At 44.6% G+C, this 21494-nt stretch overlaps 1 long non-coding RNA gene across 5 annotated transcripts in view; it reads left to right on the top strand.

Annotated features, from left to right (window-relative positions):
• The window catches only part of LOC112547558 (uncharacterized), a 32948-nt gene extending 12130 nt beyond the window's left edge, over window positions 1–20818 (top strand). For 2 of the 5 annotated variants that reach the window (XR_003091327.2, XR_003091329.2), the window contains 2 exons: window positions 1179–1253; window positions 20073–20818. This is a non-coding gene — a long non-coding RNA (uncharacterized LOC112547558). Of the gene's footprint in view, window positions 1–1178; window positions 1254–2368; window positions 2743–18184; window positions 18490–20072 lie in introns of those variants that run through there. The other 3 variants (XR_003091322.2, XR_012895663.1, XR_003091328.2) reach the window with 2 other exon arrangements.
• The last annotated feature ends 676 nt before the right edge of the window (window positions 20819–21494 follow it).

Below are 21494 nucleotides of genomic sequence, written 5' to 3'. Positions count from 1 at the left end.
TTCTGTTGTATTTCATTATTTCTTTTTTCTATAAACGGTATTGGAGGTTGATTCTTCCAATTTTCTAGTTTTTAAAAGAAAGGAAATTCAAATCTAAAAAGAAATATCTCATCCAAAATATTTCACCAGGCTAGCTGTAAACTAACTCTTAAGTTTGGTGCATATTGTACAGTCACTTTTGCTGATATTGTGCAATGGCACCACCTGGTGGACATGTTCCGTTTAACTGTACTGGTGCTCAGACTGGAACAAATCTCAGTAACAATAATATAAAAGCATGAGAACATTAATTTTTTACTATATTGGAGAGTTTTTTAGCTTTCATTCATACTAAGTTTACTTTGTGTCAATCAGCTGAGGAAGCATGATAGAAAGATAGTCAGCTCTGTAGAGCCAAACTCCCAACATTTGTAGAGTCTCATAACATTTAGGCCATCACCCTACAAAGATTTAAACACGTCTAACTACACTGTGAGTAGTCTTGTTGAATTCAAGAATATGCCTAAGTCTTTTTTGGAGTAAGCCTTTACTTTTTAAAGGGTTCTTAGTTATCTGTATTTGACTGAAAAGTTCACCAGAGTAAAATGAAATCCTAGGTTTGCATTATCCACTGTAAACCTGTTTGAAGCATTGGCAGTTTCTGATAAGGAATTCACTATTAATGCTGCCCTACTCAATTGTATCATAATAAAACTGTACTAAAAGGTAGCCACATTGTTAGCAATTGATTTGTTGCTAAGGGAGCAATTCCAGTAATTTCTTTGCCAAAGTAAGAAAAACTTCCTGCGCTATTACATAAGTAAGGTAAGCAAAAGTTGTCTCTTAAAATTAAAAGAACAGTTTTAATTCCCTTGCATTCTTTAACTATCAGCATTCATCAGAGAGAACACCAAAACTTTCGCAAATTCATGAAACCACTGAACAAGCTAAAATAGGTTTAAATCTTAACCTGCTGGAATTCTCTGCTTTCATGTACTGTTTTAGCCAGGGCTAATGCACTGATTCAGGAACAGCTCTGATGAGGAATGTTCTTAAGCATGTGTTTAACTGCAAACATGTGCTTAAATCCCAGTGACATTTTCCAGAAAAGGGATGTATTTAAGTACATGCCCAACTGCTGGCTTGGATAAGAAGGTGATGGTAAAATAATAACCTTTTTTTGTGCTTTACTAATGCAGTTGCCCTAATTTAAAACATCACTTCGGGAATGAGAAGAATTACAGAGAACCCATCTCATCCTGGACTTTTCAAAGGTATGACATACTTTCTTTTTGAAAATTGCAAACATCCACATCAGACCTCTTGTTTCAAACCCCACAATTGTTACAAGAAAGGAGTATTAAAGCCTGAATCAACCAGAATCTTGCAAGGTGATCCAAACCCAGGAATATAAGGCATCAATGCTATAATTGGATCAATGTTGGTAGCCACTTATACATATAAGAACGGCCATACTGGGTCAGACCAAAGGTCAATCTAGCGGCCCAATATCCTGTCTTCTGACAGTGGCCAATGCCAGATGCCCCAGAAGGAATGAACACAACAGGTAATCCTCACGTGATTCCTCTCCTGTCATCCATTCCCAGACAAACAGAGGCTAAGGACACCATTTCTACCCATCCTGGCTAATAACCACTAATCTTCATGCATTTATCTAGATCTTTTTTGAACCCTGTTAAAGTCCTAGTTTTCACAACATCCTCTGGCAACATGTTCCACAAGTTGACTGTGCACTGCATGAAGAAAAACTTCCTTTTTATTGTTTTAAACCTGCTACCTATTAATTTCATTTTCATATGTGAATCTCCCTGTATTTTCAGTGGAACTCTGTGCAGTAACAAAGGTCTGCCCCTACAAATCAGACAGCAGTATTGGGCCATTCTTCGAAAACTCTCTCAGTGAAACTTCCCAGGATTTTTAGGATGTTTATGCTTAGCAAGGAAAACTGTTGCATGACTAGTCTGTTATATTTTGGAAGTGGGTGAAAGTTACCACCTGTATATGTAAATATGTCTCTGGAAACTTCTTGAGTTAGTTTATTTTTTGGAAGCATGTTTCTGCCATATACTGATATTATCTTCTGAGAAAACTTTTGGTACTAACATGTTAAAAGAAATACTATGTAGAGCATATTTTCAGTTACAAGGCCATTGCAGAGTTGGATAAGGCTTCTGTCTTACAGGGAGTTTATACACTCCCAACAATGTTATTGTGAAGAGAAGATAACACGGACACTGAGCTAGCTAGAACTTTAACTAGTTTCTGATTCTGGCGAGGTCCATACTGTTGTGAATTGCCTCTGTGTATCCTGAACTGTGTACCCCTTGCATAAACAGTTAACTTAATATTCCTGCGTGGTGTACTCTAGGAAACTATGGCATTTAGGAGTGTGAAAACCCCACATTCAAGAGCAATGCAGTTGAGATGACCTAATCCCCTGTGTAACTGGTGATCAGTCAACAGGAGGAATCTATTCTCTCAGGCAAGTGAATGACCTTTGACAGGAATGGGGAACCCCTCAGTCCATGCACTGGATCCAGCTCACTGCCTAATTTCATCTGCCTCACAGCACGTTTCCACACCATGGGCCAGAAACCCGGAGCCTAGGTTCTTCCTCCCCAACCCTGCAGTACCAGTTCACCTCACTGTGGGCAAAAGCTACCATTGCCAGGCCATTAAAAGTCTGGTCGGCTCTGCACAGCTATCAAAAGTGGCTGGTGTGTCCCTGTCGGTGTGGCCCTTAGGTGCAAAGGCAATCAGGGGAATTGCATACTGCCCGCTGCCCCTGGTGTTGGCTCTACAGCTCCCATTGGCTGGGAACCATGGACAATGAATACTGTGGGGGTGGTACCTATGGGCATGGGAAGCATCTGGAGCCTCCTGGCCAGGCCTCCATCTAGGGCCCAGATGTGCTGGCCACTTCTGGGAGCAGCACAGCATCAAGGCAGACAGGGAGCCTGCTTTAGCACCTCTGCCCTGCAAACTAGGAGCCACCAGAGGCAAGCGCCACCTGGCCTGGGCCTACACCCCAACCTCCTGCCCCAGATCAGTACTCCTTCTGCACCCTAACTCCCAGAGCCTGCATCCCCACCCCTGCCCCAAGGTCAGAACCCGCTTTGACGGGGTCCAGTCACAGATGACCCCTCGGGCGTGCCTCTCAGGGTGCTGAAACGGCCACTGCCACTCACCTTCCCATCCTCTGGGGCTCCTCACTGCCCAGTGCTGCTGGGGCAGCTCCGCTGGTCTCCCCTAGCCAAGGCCCCGAGCTGAGGTCCCTGCCCCGGTCAAGAAGCAGTACGGACACTGAACCTTTTCAGGTCTAAGGAGAGTGCAGTTTAGGGCCCAACTCCCTGGGATACCACTTCCCAGATGGGCGCAAACCCCAAAGAATTAGATAAGGATAAGCCACCTTTAACAATGAAAGGGGAAATGTGCACACTGGTTGCCCTCCCCCTTTCCCTCGGTTACAATTATTTACACTGGGTTTGATGGAAAATAAAAATGATTTTAAGTGGAAGCAGTAGGGTTTAAGTGGTAATAAGTGAGAACAGGCAGAACAAAGTAGGTTATAAATCAAAAGAAACAAAACACGTGGCTAATTCTACACTGAAACCTCAGTACAAACTTACTCAAACTCACCCTAAAACCTCTTTTCCAGCTGCCCCTCCAAACCAGGGCTGTCTCCCCACACTGGGGTCCTTTCCTTCAGGTGCTGCCCAGCCGAAAGACCAAGGCCTCTGCTTTCTTATTCTTTTTGTTAAAGATTTGAGGCCACTCCCTACCAACCCCTGCTCAGACTTAAGGACAAAAGTGATTGTTTAACAGTTGCTCATCATGAGAGGAACACTCCCCATGTCCCTCATTCAAACATTTGAAACCCACCAAGTATTCCCCACTCCACATGTCTAGTTTTTACACACACACATGATTCATACATCAGAACCAGCGGATCATGACATGAAGATTGATGGGTTACACAAAATGATTCACTCAAAACTGCTTTGAATTATGTATATTCATATCCATAAGCCCATTTCATATAGCATGGGGAGGGGAGTGATCCGTCACACCCTCTCCCACACCCTAACTCCCTCCCAGATCCTGCACCCCACTTCTCTGTCCCAGCCCTCCTCCCGCTCTCACACGACGAACCCTTTAGCCTCAGCCTGGAACCTCCTCCTACAGCCCAACCCCCTCATCTGCAGGCCCATCCTCAAGCCCACAACCCTAACTGGAGCCCTCCTCAACCCGCTGCCTCATCCAAGAGCCTCCTCCTTATTTCTGGACCCCTTATTTCTGGCAACACCCTGGGCCTAGAGGAAGTCCTGAGCCTTCAAGGCCCCCTTGTGGGGTTGGAGCGGTGAGTGCTATCTCATTCCTCTGCAGAGGGGAGCTCCAAGCCTCCATGCTATGTGAGAACCACTCCCATCAGCAAAGGTAGCGTCTTCACTGAACCACTGCCGCAGTGCATTGCAGCAGTTTAAGCCCTCATTCACTGATAGCACTGAAGCGAGGGAGGGCACACCAACTGAACAGTATCCTTCTTTCAACTGATTTAGTCATTTTGCTGCAGAAACATAGAGGTTGTCTACAATTAAAATGCTGCAGTGGCGCAACTGCATAGATGCGACCTGTGCAGACAGGCGGACTTCTCCCATCAGTGCCACTAATCCACCTCTTTGATAGACTGTAGCTAGGAGTTCTCCCCCCAACAGAGTGGTGTCTACACTAGGGGCTTGGTTGATATAACTACACCGCTCACGGGTGTGGATTTTTCACATCCATTACTAATGTGGTTATATTGATATAGGTTTGTAGTATAGACTAGATTTAAATTACTTTTGAAAATGGGACTCAGACTCCTAAGTTATTTAGTTGTTCTGTAAAATGTTACCTGAGATCATTCTATGCCACAAACTTAGTTTGCCTCAACTGATTCAGTTTTTAAAATATTTTTCCAATTCTGATAGAAGCTTAAAAACTCAAAGGGAAAGTCCTGCACTATACTCATATATTCCACACACTGGACATTGCAAATAAAGCCTTTCAATGAAGACATGCAGGCCAGATGATTGTCAACACCAAAACAAGTTATCTAAGTCTGAATCTTATCATTTAAACTAGAGGACCTCCCTTTTCATTTTTAGCCCCTCTATACCTGATTAAACGGATACCTAAAATCCTTCCCTTCAGTTTGGGCCTGGGGCAGGCACTGTAGATGCTGATTAGGATTGCTTTCAGGCCCTCCTGAGTTGAGGCTGGACATGGGAATATGTGAAATAAAACCATTTATTATATTCTCTGCTAAATCTGACCGTACTTTATGAGGGGAAATTACATTTAATATAAATGGGTAATATAAAAAATTGTCCACTAGATCAAACTGGCGGTGGGGTGGGAGTTAAGTTATATTTCCTTTTTGGAGTTTCAGAATATAATTGAAATATTTGTCTATTTTATTGGAATGGCAGGGGCAGCTGGGGTGTTTGCATTTGTATTTCTTGTGGTGGAAGAGAGACTATCCTGTTCTTTGAGGAAGAGATCAAGATCTAGTTTTGCAAGTGTTCTGTTCCTAATCTTACACTACAGTTTGCTTTAAAAGAGAGCTGACAGTTTCCATCAGCTATCAGTGATAAAGCAGTAGTCTGGCTCTCACTTCTGTGGAAAAAAGGAAGACTGGGCTAGCAGAACACAGATACAGTGCCAAGCATTAGAAGAAAAAGTGTTCATGTATTTGTTTTTCTTAAACAGTACATTATCTTCCACTATACATTTAAGAGAGTTTGTCTGTCTGTTCAAGAACTCTTCTAAACAGTAAGAACTAGGCCCACCAAATTTGGTAAGCAGCTTCCTCTTACCATAACTTAAAGTAATGTAAGAGCGTTTGTGTCATGAAAATAAGATGTGCCTGGAATGAAATTGCTTCTCATAAAACCATACATTCATCTATGCTGAATTTCATTTGCTTTAACATTGCTCAGTCATTTGCCTTCTTCTCATACACCCTGCTACCAAAGTTCCTAATGATCCTCCCTAATCTTGATTAAACTACATGATTTTATGTTGCAACTTATCACAAACCATTTCTCAGACAGTAATGTTTCTCAGGCTTCTATCATGATAAAAAGGGTCAGCAGATAAATTGGTATTACTGTCTGAAGGCTTGATTCAGCAGAATATTTAAGTATGTGTCTAAATGGAAGCAAGGGACTACTCACATACCTGAAATGAATAGAACTACTCATATGCTTAAGGCTAGACAAACGCTTGAAGCACCTTGAGGAACCTGCATCTCACATGGAGATGGACAACTGATGAATTTTTTAAAAAATAGTATAGTATATTACTTCCTTTCTCTTCCCCTTTCTTTCCTTCCTCTTCTCCACAATGAAATTAGATCTTTCTCCGCTGTGTGTGTCTAGTGCTTATCTAGCACATTTTCTCTCTCTCTCCCTCTCATTAGCCTATTCTTAATTCTAATCCCTGTTAAAAGCCTTGTCTGAAAATTCTGGTCAGGCTTCCTATGAGAAAGAATTACTGTATCTAAGAAGGCAAATGAATATTAGGTTGTAATATTGTGCTTAAGAGGCAGTGTCTATGTTAAGGATAGGCATTCTGTGATTCACGATTGTTCCAGCTATTACTGCTTCTTGCTATGAATGGAAATTCGCTGATTGAGAAAAGTGTTCAGCTGTCACATTTTATCTGTTAAAAGTGTCATCACAGTCACAGTGTCTGGCAAGGTAAAGAGTTATAGAGAGATGCCTTCGAATAAATACGTCCTTTAGGCATAAAGGGGCAAGGAGGAAACAATTCCTTCTAATTAGGAAATACTCTGTAAGCAGTGAAAGAAGTAAAATCTTAAAGACTGTGCTTGTCAGGGAGAGATGTTTTCTGAGAAGAATTAGGGCAACAGAGGATTATTGTTAAGCCCTTGATTGAGATCTTGGACTTTCATCAGTTCTGTAGCAATACAAGCCTAAAACCAAAGACTCAAACACATCTCCAGAAAAGAGATCTTGGAGAATGCAAATACAAACAAACCTTGCACTTATCTTTTGGATATTTATAAATCCCAACAGGAGTTGTGGAGGTGATATGTCCCTATTCAGCCAGCTGGCAGCAGAGAAAAACAACAAGGCTATTATTGCTTTTGGTTCTGATTCCTCAGTTAAAATCCCAAATTATATGAAAAGTTCCGGACCAAACTGTGAATTATCTGTTAGATGAAAGCAACCCTTTTTAGAGCTTTCATTCTGAACGAAGCCTCCATGAATATAATCAGGGTTAGATCCTTTAATGTAGGCAGAATTCTCAATTATCAACTCAGATCCTAGCATAATGGTGCTAGTGCATGACATCCTGAACAAGTTGTATACCAGCGTTTCAGAAACAAAGTGTCTAATTGGGGGGGGGTCCTCTAAAGTTAATGCAAATAGCTTTAACCATTTCAGGTGTGTGTTAATTGGCTTAGAGCTAAAAGAAAGTTCATTAAACATTGTTAAACAACAATTAGTTCATATCTGTTTCAGTGCAATGATTAACAAATGGGTAGGATGGAAAAGTAATAAAAAGGATCAGGGAACCCTGTAATAAATGCTGACACTTTAAATTTACAAGCTATGATGTGTAAGCTTTATGTTTGTGTATTTGCCTGTAGGACTTGCTCTCTCTCCAATAAATACTGGAGATTTGCACTTGTATTTGCAGGTTTTCAGCAAGTAATGTGGATACATCCAACCATTTATCAAACACAACACATTGAGGTCACAAGTCCCCAGCCTCATTAAGAAACAGTGAGCCAATTGAAAAACAACTCCTCTCCCCCCAGGGCACCTGAACATATGGTGCAGGAGTAATACAGTTAATTTTGAAACACTCAGATCTAAAGAGGAGGTTAAGCAGTTAGGCAACATGAGGGTAACTTAAAGGGTATTTGGAGATCTGGCACAAGTGTCAAGCAATTTTGTTGTTTTGAGTTGTAGTATCTGTGGGCTAAAACTTCAAAAGAGTGCACATGTTCTTTAAGGCTTTTACAATGAAAGATCAAGATAACAAGTAACTATTAAATTGTTTAATTTAATTATATGAACAGGAATGAGACTGTTCTTCAAGGTGGAAACTGCTCAGAGCTTCACAAAACCATTCCCACTGAGTAGAAAGTGACAACACTCCCAGACATTGTAACACAAGACAGGAACATTACATCATCAAAGCTCTTGTTATTGCCTGAAAACATACTACCTAGCAACTGCAGAAAATGAAAGCTGTGGGTTAACCCTTCTAAGCATGCACCAGTTTTCAAATGTACAATTGCTTGTGGACTCAGGGAGACTGGCTTTATTGTGCTCTGCCATCCCAAGCTTAAAGACCACTATCAAGGTGGACTCACCAGCACTGTACAGTTCTGAGTGGTGGTGTGATGTCATCCTCACATGATTTGTTCATAAGACTGACATCAAAATTTGGTAACAGCAAGCCTAGAGCCTTAGAATATCTGTCCTGTATGGGAGGCAGCCAGAAGCCAGCACCATTAACCCAGGTGAGAAAGGGAGGTGTTAGTGGTGCTAGAACAAAGGCAGTGGGACAGAAAAGGGCAAAGGCCCCATTCCTCCTCCTGTACAAGTGCGGGGCTGGGTGGTGAGAGCATGCTGTGTCTAGTTGTTTGGAGTACACGGAGTCCTCGCTGTAAGTCCAAGATACGTTCCAAAAAACGTGGACTTATAGTGAAACAACTTAAAGCGGGGAATTGCGGGGGAGTGTTTTGCACGACTTATAGCAGGGAATAGGAGGACTTATAACACATCAGTTCCTACAAATGGGGCAACTTACAGCGGGGACCCCTGTATCATGACTTCCTGTGGCATAGTGGTTCTCAGCCCGGGGTACTCAGAGGCCTTGCAAGTGGGTACATCATCTAAATATTTCCGTAGCTGTGCAAAGTGGACACATATTTTGCACATGACACCATCCATGAATGGTGTCTCTTTTGGCAGTCTGGTTTCTCTCGTGCCTTGTAATTTTTTCCAGGAGACACCTCCTGACTTTTTTTTTTTAATTTTCATCTGGAAACATTTATTTTCATTTGGCAGCATGGTCCCTCTGTTCTAGCTATTGGGTGAAATCCTGGCCCCATTGAAGCCAATGGCATTTTGCCATTGGCTGCGATGGAGCAGGGTTTTGTCTACTGTGTTTAAAAGCACCTAAATATAGAAGTATGGAAAACCTGTTAGTTTCAAAATGCTGCTGCCTTTTGTGGCTTATTTTTGTTAAAATGTCAGAGTGGGAAAATGAACACTAGTATGGAGTGCTCATTTTTATCTCTGATGTAATTGTACAAATAACCTCTGTCTCATTTATTCCTCCTTTCACTAAAGGGATTCTCAGCTTTGAGAACTGGCATTTATATAACTTTCTGAAAATAAAGAAAATGCAAAACAAAACAAAACACCATTCAGCCAAAAGTTAGGAAGCCAATACAAATGTTTGTTTAAAATCTCACTCAGAATTCCAGTAATAAATTTTCTTCAAGGCTTTGAAGATTTTTTTCTAAACACATCTGTTCAAATTTAGAATTCAGCAGTTTCATTGGCTCCTTTTCTTTAGTGCTACAATAATTGTAAGACTTTCCAATTAGCTTTTATTCGCTTCACCAGTCAAAGCAGAGATGGGCCAGAGCTTCAAAGTATGGACCCAGGTGTAGTTCTCAACTCTGATTGGGTATTATTGTAGAAACACCAACTCAGAATGATAGAATTGTACTCACTTTGCGTGAATGTAAATGACAACACAAGGTGTAGACCAGTGGAGAATCAGACCCCGTATTTTAATGTATAAGCCCAAGGGAGAGAATTGTGACTGAGCTTTCAAGCATAATTATTTTTCCTGACTTTTGAGTGCTTGATTTCTCAACCTTGGGATTATATTAATGCTATTTTTGGTAGAATTTATAAATAATCACAATACATTATATGAGTGACTTCAGTTTGCCATAGTTATGTTTTCACTGTGTTTCAGATCATCTGAGTCCTAAAGAATTTCTAAGGAGAGCTCATATTTTCAGTTCCTACACTAAGTAGTTATTGCTACTCCTGGCGTATGATTTCTATGTTAGTTTTGACACTTATATTTAATTCCTTTTATCAATGCAATTAAATTTCTTTTGGATCTCAGAGCTTGGTTGATACTTTTATGCTTTTGAATTGTCTTGTCTGATTGTTAGTCTAAATCAGGGGTTCCCAACCTTTTTCGGTCCCCATACCCTCTTGGTTTTTAGTAAACCTTCCCGTACCCCCTACTCAATAGGAAAGGAAATAAATTCTAGACTCTAGAATCCACAACTTTGTCACTAACACTACTACTTTTGGAATATTTCAATTAGGATAATCTAGTTATTTACCAAATATTCCCCGTACCCCCTTGACAAGCTTCTTGTACCCCCTGCGGGTACGCATACCCCAGGTTGGGAACCCCTGGTCTAAAGCCTTTCAAAATGTCCCCATTTATTAGCAGTTAAAATTATGAACATATATTCAGACTTTCTCTTTCTCAGGCTTAGAGTTGCTATCACAAAGTTTCAAAGCACCAGATTTCTGAAGAACCATTTAGGACTCGCCTTCTGATAACTAATATTTTCTTTATCTTTTTCCCAATTAATATCATACACATGTGAGTCTCATATTCTGGGTCAACAGAGTAGAGTAGCAGCAGCTTTTCAGCATTCAGCTTATCACGGGCAGTCTACACCAGTGGTTCCCAACCTTTTTTATACCGGGGACTGGCAAACCCATTCACAAACTTTTGGTGGACATCATCATTTTATCTGCATATTCAATATGCAAATAACAAATATGCAAATAAAATGTTACCCATCTGCCAAAAGCCCCAGCACCCAGAGCCCCTCAGTGCCACCCTTAGTCCCTAGAGCCCCCCACCCCTCCACTACCCCCCAGTGCCAGCCACTGACCCCAGAGTCCCCTGCACCCAATCCCCCCAGTGCCAGCTTGTCACCTTGAGAGCCCCCCAGAGAGCCAGCTCTCCATCCCAAATGCCTCAGTGCCAGCCCTCTGCCCCTTAGAGTCACCACCACCAGACCCCTCCAGTGCTAGCCTCCTGTTTCCAGAGCCCCCCTGCACCCAACCCCCTCAGAGCCATCTCCAATGCCAGCCCCCAGTCCCCAATATTAGCCCCATCCCCAGAGCCCCCCCAGGTGCCAGCCCTGCCCCCATCATCTCCCCACAACTAGCCCCACCCTCAAAGCCACCCAGTGCCAGCTTCCCACCCTGGACACTCCGGTGCTCCCAGTGTCAGCCCCCTGCCTCTTACAGCCCTCCACTCCAAGAGCTCTAGTCCCACCCCCAGCACTAGTCCCACCCCCAGGGCTCCCAGTGCCTCCCCACTCCCATCACCTAGCTCTGTACTGCCTCCCAGACACCAGCTCAGTGCTGCTGCCCGGGTCATGGTTACTCTAAGGCTGCCATACTGGGCTCCGTGTGGCCCTCCCACCATGCAGCAGAGCGCTTTTCCATGTCCAGGAAGAGACCCTGCCCCTGCCCAGCACTGGTTGGCTGAGAGGCAGGGCAGGACATGCCTCTCCCAACAGCCATGGCGGGAGGGGAGGCGCTGGGCAGCCAGAGGTCTGCCGGCTCGGCAGCAGGCTGCGGGAACCGCTTGTCTACATGGCCTAGGAAATAGTATTGTCTTGAAGAGACACCAAGTGGCCACTAAAACTTACCAATTTCTTCTCTTTAATATTTAGCAAAAAGCAACAACATTCTTTTATTGGCAGAGAGAACACTGACGGCTCTGAAAAGCAGGGCTTCGTGGGTTGGGATATGTGAGTCAAGCAGACATACTCAGTGATGAGTCCCCCAGAGATATACGCTTGACCCCTGCTCTGACTATGCCAGTATTAAATAGAACGTGGGAGTAATGAGCATTGGTCCTGAGTTCATATTGATCCATTATTTGGGAACCCCAACACAGGGCTCGGGGCATGAGATGGGACATCTGCCCCACACTGGCCCTTTAAGGGTTAAAACCCAGCCCAGGAGAGGGCTAGAAGGGTGAAGCTGTGGAGCCAGAAGCTGTGGCAGTTAGGGCCTATCTGAGGGAAGTATAAATAAAGGCTCCTGGAGTAGAGAAGAGACTCGGGCTCACTCTTGCTCCAGCTGTGGAGCAGGAGGGACCTAGTTGCCAGGGAAGCTAGCGGCTTCCTGACATAGGAGCAGGGCTGGGGAAAGGCGGCAGAGTTGGGGAAGCTCTGGCCAGGCAAGTTCCTAGGCTGCAGGGCCTGAAGCAAGGCCTGAGACTACTAGGGGTAAAGAGGCAGCCAGGGCAGGCAAAGGCAGCAGGTTCACACCCCCTTGCCAATGATGAGGGGCCATTTCAGATGGCAGTTTGCCCCTGATACAGAGCTAGATGAAGACTGGCAGTGTGTCACTGAGGCAAAGTGAGCATAGGGGGTTGGAGGTTCCCAGAGGGGGAGGACCCCAGAGTGTGGGGGCACTGCGGCAGGGCAGTACCCAGAGGGGAGGACACCATGGTCTGGGAGGGGCATGGGTCCTAACACGAAGGTGGATGAAAAATAGGTAACAGTGGACGAGACACCAGCTGGAGGGGGGCACTGGAGCTAAAAAGCTAATTCCCAGAGTGTCCAGCAGGAGGCGCCTGTGGCAGTGAGTCACCAGGGCACAACAAAGAGGGGAACTAAGGGGAACAGCCCCTTTATCCCCCATAGACAGTATTATACGTTCACGGTCCTGGTCTCTGATGGATGGGAGAGGCCTTGGCTAGTCTCTCTCATGCAGTGCAGTCCTTAGAGATGGGAAGGGAATGGCAGCTGAATCTGTCAGTGATCAGCAGAGTCTGAAGTGAGGATAGTAACTCCTTTTGGGGCTCCACCCCCATGAGACCTGGCTCCCCATTTCCCAGAAGCCTGGTCCACCATCTCCTCATGCTGCTTCCTCCACCTCTTCCACTTCCAGGCCTGATCCAGAAGGAAAGATGGTGGCTTGGCAGGGACATTCATGTGTTGTGCAGCAATGCAAAGAGAGAAGACACCTCATACATAGGTGCACAGCTCTCCCAATGCAATGCATGCTACAGTCAGATCCTGTCAGTGGGGAAATTGCTATGTGTCTGGTAATGTGGCCCCTCTCCTTTTGAAAATCCTGATGCATCTCTGACGGGTGAAGCAGGGCAACAGCTACAATTTCAAACAAATTGAAAGTTGGGGCTTCATCTTAGTTCATCAGTTTGTCTTTGGGGTGATGAATTTCACACACACACACACACGACACACACACATACACACACACACGGCAACTGCATTAAAACCAGTTGTTTGATAACCCAATCTCATTTGGAGATATGGGTGCAGGTGCACTTGATGTCATTGGAATTGTATAAAACATGCCAAGCCAAGAGAAACACAACAGACGTGGACGACATCTTAATTCCTCTGCACAAACACCTACTGAACCCTAATTAACTCATTAGCTATTGCACTGAAATATTGTTCACACAACATAAAACGAAACCAAGGCAAAAGAACTAGGAATGAGCAAAGCTTTCTGAGACCTTCAGTAAAGGAAGGAAGAACCACTACAGAAACTGCTCTGGTGTTGTGCTGAGTTCTGACATCCCTAATAATAATGTCCCAGGCCTTAGACAAGCTGGAGGTAGCCTGGTAATGGAATGCTACAGCCAGAAAATCCAAAAGAGCAGGATTCAGGCTCAAGGCAAAGTCAAAGGACTAGTGAACACAGCACTGACTCACTCAAAAGAGCTGCAGCACACACCCGGGAGGAGTACCCAGTTTAGTGCACTGAATGAAAGGGTAAATGAAGGGATTAGAGGAACGAACTCAAAATCACTCGGATGGATTCAATTCCCCAGGATTGTCAGGACAATGTCAGAGCTGAATGTCTTTGTCTCACAATTGTTTTGTCCATCAAAGTCCCCCTCCTCCAACACCCTCACCCAACCCAGTTTTGATATGACAGTACTTCCATTTATAAAAGCTGCTCTTGTCTATTTCTGTACCTTTTTACATCTTATCTGCTTACGGGGTTGAAGGTCAACAGAGCTCAGGAAGCAAATATTGTAATTTGTACTGCTACCAAGCTAGTCGTTTGCCAGAGTCACATCGAGTACCAGACTGTAATAGTAAATCTGCCTTGGCTCTGGCATGTGCCTCATGAATTTTAACCTGCAATTCAATTCACAGTACTGAAAATGTAACTCTGGGCTAGCTGGAAATGTGGGGCTTGTGCTCTTTTGAACTAAGTTTCAGCAGCTGGAATGTTGTTTTCACATCCTACTCTGTAACAGACATTACACTCAGTTTTATTCTCCTCAGCTGTTACACATCTTGGCTACGTCTACACTTGCAAGATTTTCCGGAAATGCTTTTAACGGAAAAGTTTTCCGTTAAAAGCATTTTCGGAAAAGCGTGTCTAGATTGGCAGAACGCTTTTCCGGAAAAGCACTTTTTGCGGAAAAGCGTCTGTGGCCAATCTAGACGCGCTTTTCCACAAAAAAACCCCGATCGCCATTTTCGCGATCAGGGCTTTTTTGCGGAAAACAGTACTGTGCTGTTTACACTGGCCCTTTTGCACAAAAGTCTTTCGGAAAAAGACTTTTGCCCGAACGGGAGCAGCATAGTTTTTCCGGAAAATTACTTACAATCTTACATGAGATCGTCAGTGCTTTTCCGGAAATTCAAGCGACCAGTGTAGACAACTGGTAAGTTTTTCCGGAAAAGCAGCTGATTTTCTGGAAAAGCTTGCCAGTCTAGAGACAGCCCCTATGTGTTTTCTCCTGCACAAGCCCTCCTCTGGATGTCCTTCCAGCCTCTGCCGCAAAACCCAGTCATTCTCCAGTCTCTCCCAGGGTGCCTCAGACCTTTCTCTGGAGCCTCTCCCCAGATTTAACACATCTCTGCCTTCCCCCTTCCTGTACAGGAACTAGGAACCTTCTCTACTGGGCCACAAAAAGGGGGAGGCAAAGGGAGCAATTGCCCAGGGGCTTGGATGGCTTAAGAAGGCCCAGGGCTGTGGTGGTGGTAGCAGCAGCAGGGAGCCCCCTTCCATTTTTAAATTGCAGTGATTTAATCACTGGACAGGCCAGCAGCAGCTTGTGGCACCCAGGGCTGCTAATGGGGGAGGAGGGGCAGCTACCCCAGATTCTTTAAATCATCGTCACAGGGCCCTGGGCAGTACAGGCCTGACAAGGCAGGAGGGAGTCTAGTCCCACCCTTTCCACTTGGGGCCCTCCCCCTTCTGGGGCCCCAGAACCTCTGTCGGCAGCTTTGCCTCTCTAGTGCCTGTGCTATTCTCTGCTCCAAACTCAACCATTCACCAGCCTGCTCTGCCCTCCCTCCATGGGTGAACATGCCTCTTCCTGCCCTCCACCACACATGGCCACCAGCCAATGCCCTTTGACATAAGTAAGCAATTGTAGTCCCTTTCAGGCATCACTGATGTTAGCAGTCCAAACCTGCAGTTCCCTCCCCCTCTCCAAGCTTTCTTCTTTCCTTCCTTGCTTTGTAGCATTGGGGATCTTCTCATTAGATCAGAGACGGGGCCATGGGAGTTAGTCGTCAGAGCTGAGCATTAGAGATGGGATGGGCTACAAGGAAAAACACGATCTGAACTGGGCCTCCCCTTGTCAAATGGGCTCTCTACCCAGGGGTTCTCAACCCTTCCAGACTACTATGCCCCATGCAGGAGTCTTATTTGTCTCACATACCCCCACGTTACACCTCATTTTAAAACTACTTGCTTATACCATGAGATATTAAAATATAAAAGTGTTTGGGGAGAGAGGTTTCTATTGATTTCTCTCTAGAAAATTGAATTCCAGCATCAGAATATATTTAAATATTGTTCATATTAATCTCAAAAGATAAAACAGAACCATAGAAATGAAGGACTGGAAGGGATCTCACTAGGTCATCTAGACCAGTCCTCTGCACTGAGGCAGCACTAAGTATCATATAGACAGATGTTTGTCTAACCTGTTCTTAAAAACCTCCAACACCACAGATTCCATAATTTCCACAGGCAATTTGTTAGTGCTGAATTACCCTTACGGTCAGGAAGCCTTTCCCCTTTTCCTGTATTTCATCTGAAGGCTATGTCTACACTGCACTTCACAGGCAGTGGTGCGTCGGCTATGTGCAGCTACACACCACAATGAATAGCAAGCTGCACCATGCTGCAACGGGTAGTTGTGTGTCGGTGAAAGACTCTAGCAGAGGAGACAGAGGGGAAAGGCTGCTGGATACAGGGAGCTGCTAGAATCATGCTCTGCTACTTCCATCTTGCCAGAGGCTTTTTGTGCAGCTGGAGCCTTTCCTTGTGGCCAGAGACATTTTTCACTATAGAAAGCGGTAAATAGCACAGTCCCCCAAAGATCAGTACAGAAACCTGCATTGTTTAACAGTAATACATGATTTGGAAAGGGAGTAAACAGTGAGGTGGCAATGTTAGCAAACAATAGAAACAAACAATAGAAAATTACTGAAGGAAGTTGCCTCTAAAGAGTTACAAACGGAAATCCCAAAACTGGGTGACCAGGGAAGAAAATGACAGATGAAATTCAATGTTGATAAATGCAAACAAGTGCTCATTGGAAAACACAATCCCAGCTATACATACAAAATACCATTAAAAGTAGCTGTTGCCACTTATAAAAGAGATCACAGAGTCAGTATGAATAATTCTCTGAAAACAGCTTCTCCGTGTACAGCGGCAGTCAAAAAGCTAACAACATTAGGAACCCTTAGGAAAAGGAACCGTAATAAGACAGTAAATATCATAATGCCACTATCTAAGGCCACGGTACACCCACAACTTGAAAAGCGCATGCAGTTCTGATCATCCCATTTAAAAGACGTACCGAGATCATCCCATTGGAAGAAGTACCGAGAAGGGCAACAAAGATGATTTGGGGTATAGAACAGATTCCATACAAAGCAAGCTTAAAAAGATTGGTACTATTCAGCATGGAAAAGAGACAGGAATGTGACAAGGTCTATAAAATCATGAATGATATGGAGAATGTAAATAAGGAAATGTTTTTTATCCCTTCATATAACACAGCTGGTCACTCAATGAAATTAATAGGTAATAGGAATGTAAAATCCTATTTAATCTGTTAACCAGTTAAACATTAGGTTAATCTAACATTTACCCAGTTAACCAACTAAGCGAGATCCCAGGTGGGGGACCACTCCAGACTGGCTGGAGAAGTCCCCAATCTGTGGGGCTTCCAATTCCAGCCTCAAGTGGGGCTGGCTGCTGGCTCCCCGCTCCTGGCCCCAGCTGCACAGGGTTGGCTGGTTGCCTGTTCTCAGTTCCAAACCCCAGATGTGCAGGGTGGGCTGCCACACAGGGGCCTAGTGGAGTGGAGCATCCCTCCGCCCATGGCAGGCCGCAGGCTGGGGACTGCTCCTGGGGAACCAGTTAACCAGTTACCTGTTCACATCCCTAATAAGCAGCAGGTTGAAAACAAATATCAGAAAATACTTCTTCACACAGCGCACAATCCTCCTGTGGAACTCCTTGCCAGGGGAGGTAGGGAAGGCAAAAAAAATATAACAGTTAAAAAAAAAGATCTAGATAAATTCATGGTGGATAGGTTGATCAATGTCTATTAGCCAAGATGGGTAGGGGCGGAGCTCCATTCTCTGAATGTCCTTAACCTTCTGATGCCAGAAGCAGTCAGGGCATATGTAAACTACATCCCTCTTTCGAAAGAGGGATGTAAATTAGATAAATTGAAATTGCAAATGAAGCTGGGATTTGAATTTCCCGCTCTTCATTTGCATAATGGCTGCCGCGCATTCTTTTGCAAAAATGGGGATTTCAAAAGTGAAACCTCTGTCTAGACGCGGTTCTTTAAAAAAAAAACCAAACCAAACCAAAACAAAACAAAAAGCCCCACCCTTTTTCAAAAGATCCTGTACTCCTCGGAAGATCTCTTCCACAAAAAGTTCTTGAGCAAGAAGCCTGCAGTGCAGACATAGCCCAAGGAATGGAGCTCTCAGTAAAATGCCCTGTTTGGTTCATTCTCTCTGAAGCATCTGGCACTGCCTACAGTCAAAATACAGGATACTGGGCTAGAAGGACCCTGGGTCTGACCCAATATAACCATTCTTATATTCTTATTATCATAGTGCTTAGAAGACCAAGCAACAGACCAGGGCCTCATTGTGATTGACACTGTACAAACATAGACCAGCCAAAAGCTACAAACATCTTTAGGAATACAATGTTTTGAGATGCAGGAGTGGTGCAGATTTCACATGAAGCAAGCCAATGCATTCAAGCCTCTGGTTGTTTTGCTAAAATGTTCTTTAATTGCTGGATTTTCGGATTATTGGATTAGAAGATTAAGTGGGCTGTCTGAAAATCTGAATTCTGAGCATGAAGTGGAGAAAGACTTTTCATGAATTAAAGTGCACTACCTCTGTAAACCTTGTAGTTTGTATCAGTTACAATAAAATTGTCCAAAAGATGTTTTCATTCTCAGGCACAGAATATGCTAAATACAGCCTCTCTGGGGGCAGTTCTAATAATACTTGTAACTGACAGGTGCCCATATACCTTTCTTCTAAAGAATAACTCATGGACTTGTATGTTTCAGTAACTGCTACCACTACTGTAAGTGTGGGTCCATAGACCACTGAGCTTCCTTGCCCAGATGTTACAATAGGAATCTGGTCTTTCATCCAACATTAGATGGTGCCCACTTCTGGATGCATGAGTACCACCCGATTTAATTACAAGTGATGAGAACAGCCCTGATTTCTATGGTACTCACATTTACAGCCATGCATGGTGCATTGTCAGGTAAATGACAGCTCTTTATGCTCCTATAATGATTTGAATTCCTATTAACCTGAAACACATTGCACAACTCTGGACTATAGCAGGAATTGGCAACACACAGCGCTTAAGTGGCACACGGAAGACGATTTTTTGTGGCTCGCGCACCACGGCGTAGGGGCTGGGTAGCTTGGCAAGCAAAGTGGGCAGCATGACCCTGCACTGGGGTTCACGTCCCTGGGGTGTGCAGGTCCTGGGAGCGAAGGGGTTAACACTTCCCTTCCCCCACTACAGGCTCTGCCGCCTGCTCCGGGAGGGGGCAGGGCTGCGGCTGCTCTGCAGATTGGGGTGAGGCAATTTGTCACACAGTGCTGCTGCCTCCAAGGGGCACTGGGACCTGGGCTAAGCCAAGGTTGCTCCCTGGGGGCGGTGGAGACCATTCCTCAGTGCCCCGCTGTGCCCAGCCGGGGGCTGGAGACAACCCTGGGCAGCCCCAGCCCCTGCCTGCCCCAGCCCTGGAGCCCCAGCCTGCAGGTGAGGGGCAGAGCTGGGCCAGGCAGGGAAGTGACTCCGCCCCCCTGGCCCTTCCTCCCCCCAGTGCTGCTCCCAGGAGGGCTGCAAGTCCCAGAACTGCTGCCCTGCCAGTGTGTGTACAGGGTGCACAGGAAAGTGGGGACTAGAGGGGTGTGTGTGTGTGAAGGAGGATGCGGGGGCAGGATGGGAGGGGAAAAGTCTGGCACTGAGGGGGATGGGAAAGTTAAATCTTGGCATGCCACTTCTGAAAGCTCTGGGCTATAGTTTGGTTTTTCCTGCGTAAGTCAGCCAGTATGCTAGTGTTTGTGGTCCTTGCACACAACAGGGGCTGCTGTAGCTTGGCCAGAAGACCCATGCATGCTGAAGAGAAAGTCTTTCTCTGGGTATGACCAGGACCTGTATGTCTCCCTCGCCCCCTTCCTCCCACCTTTCACATGTCATCTAGCTAGCACCTATCTGGGAGGGACTGAGCGTTGCAGACCTGGAAAGTGTCATGGCAGGGGGAATGACTCCAGCCAGTGCCGGTGCATTCACCTTTCTGTGGCTCTGGCAGTAATACAAGTATCGCATCTTCAATAATATGCTATTTGCTGCAGGAAACATGACAGACAAGTTATCAAATGGTGGACAGCCCATGTGCACCTGTGAGGTAGGGGAGCTTTGAACATGCAACAATGGAGCAAACCCTTGTTCTTATTACAGGTGCCATGGGACTGAACATGTCCACAGAGAGCAGAACAGACTTCAGCTTTTAACATCCCTCCTGAAAAGCCCACATGTGTAATTGCATGGAGCGCAATTTATTTGACTCAGAAGGACGGGCTAAGTTGACCCTGCTGGGATTTGTTGGACCAGAGAACCCAAGTGTTTCAAATGTGATGCCTAGCAACATAATGACACTGTGCTACTCCCTCCAGGGCTGGTTTCAGAATTAGTAGGAAGGTGCCTTTTAATCACATACATGAAAGAATCTCAAGTCACTAATTATAATAAATTTGGCATCAAGTTCCAGGAAGCCTCAGATAATTCTACAAAACTAAGAAATTCTGTACATCAGCACTGTTGCAGGAACAGTGCTAGCCACATTCCCGAGCTACTAATTCTTGGAGTAATTGTCAGTGTTTTCTTACAAAGTCTGATTCTGTCATATGATTATTTTTTGGTACAGGAAAATTGCACTGTAAAAATGATCAGTTCCATTATAAAATCAGCCCTATTTAAGTGATCAGATGTGATGGTAATTGAGGCCACATAAATACCTAGAAAAGGGACAAAAATGTGGGTTTTTTTTCATGATAAAGCATTTAGTTTTTTCAGGGAAAATATGTTGAGGGTGAAATCTTTGCCTTGTTAAAATCAATGGGAGTTTTGCTAATGCTTCACCAAGGCCAGGCTTACACATCTTGTTCAGTTGTAAATCTTGTCTGGATGTAATGTATTTTTGAATGGATCAAATTCTATATGCAACAAAATACAAATTTACAAAGTAAAACTGTAGCAGTGAAACAGTTATTTCACTTGTTTCCTTCTGTGTTTGGCCACAGAGCTTTACTAAAGAGAAGTGCTGTCACTAAATTTCCATTACTAAACAAATTTCATTTTATCCCCAAACTGTCCTACTTTCTTTAATCTGAAACTTCCCGCAACAATAAACGAAAGTGAACTGATGTTTAAACTAGGACCCGATAAAAAGGATTGCATTACCTGACCCAGGGTAAAATAACTAGTTAGGCGGTGTAACTGATTGGTGTTGGGATACAGCCATTCACTGCTGCTGCAGCTGTTTCTCAACCCAGTACTCATGGGGTGTGTCTACACTGGGCCACTTATTCCGGAGAATCAGCCGCTTTTCCGGAATAAGCCGCGAGCTGTCTACACTGGCCCTTGAATTTCCGGAAAAGCAACGATGCTGTACTGTACAAAATCAGCCGCTATTCCGGAAACCGTACGATGCTCCCGCTCGGGCATAAGTCCTTTTTCCGGAAAAGCTTTTCTGGAAAAGGGCCAGTGTAGACAGCTTTTCCGGAAAAGCAGAAGAAACGTAAAAAAGCGGTTTGGACGGCGGGAGACCCCGTAGAAGCCACGGACTTCCACATTACCCGAGGGCTTAAAGAGCACGCACAC

Source organism: Pelodiscus sinensis, chromosome 14, assembly GCF_049634645.1.
Source record: "Pelodiscus sinensis isolate JC-2024 chromosome 14, ASM4963464v1, whole genome shotgun sequence".
Taxonomy (NCBI): Eukaryota; Metazoa; Chordata; order Testudines; family Trionychidae; genus Pelodiscus; species Pelodiscus sinensis.
Note: the sequence above shows the minus strand (reverse complement) of the source record. Positions and strands in the feature narration are given on the sequence as shown.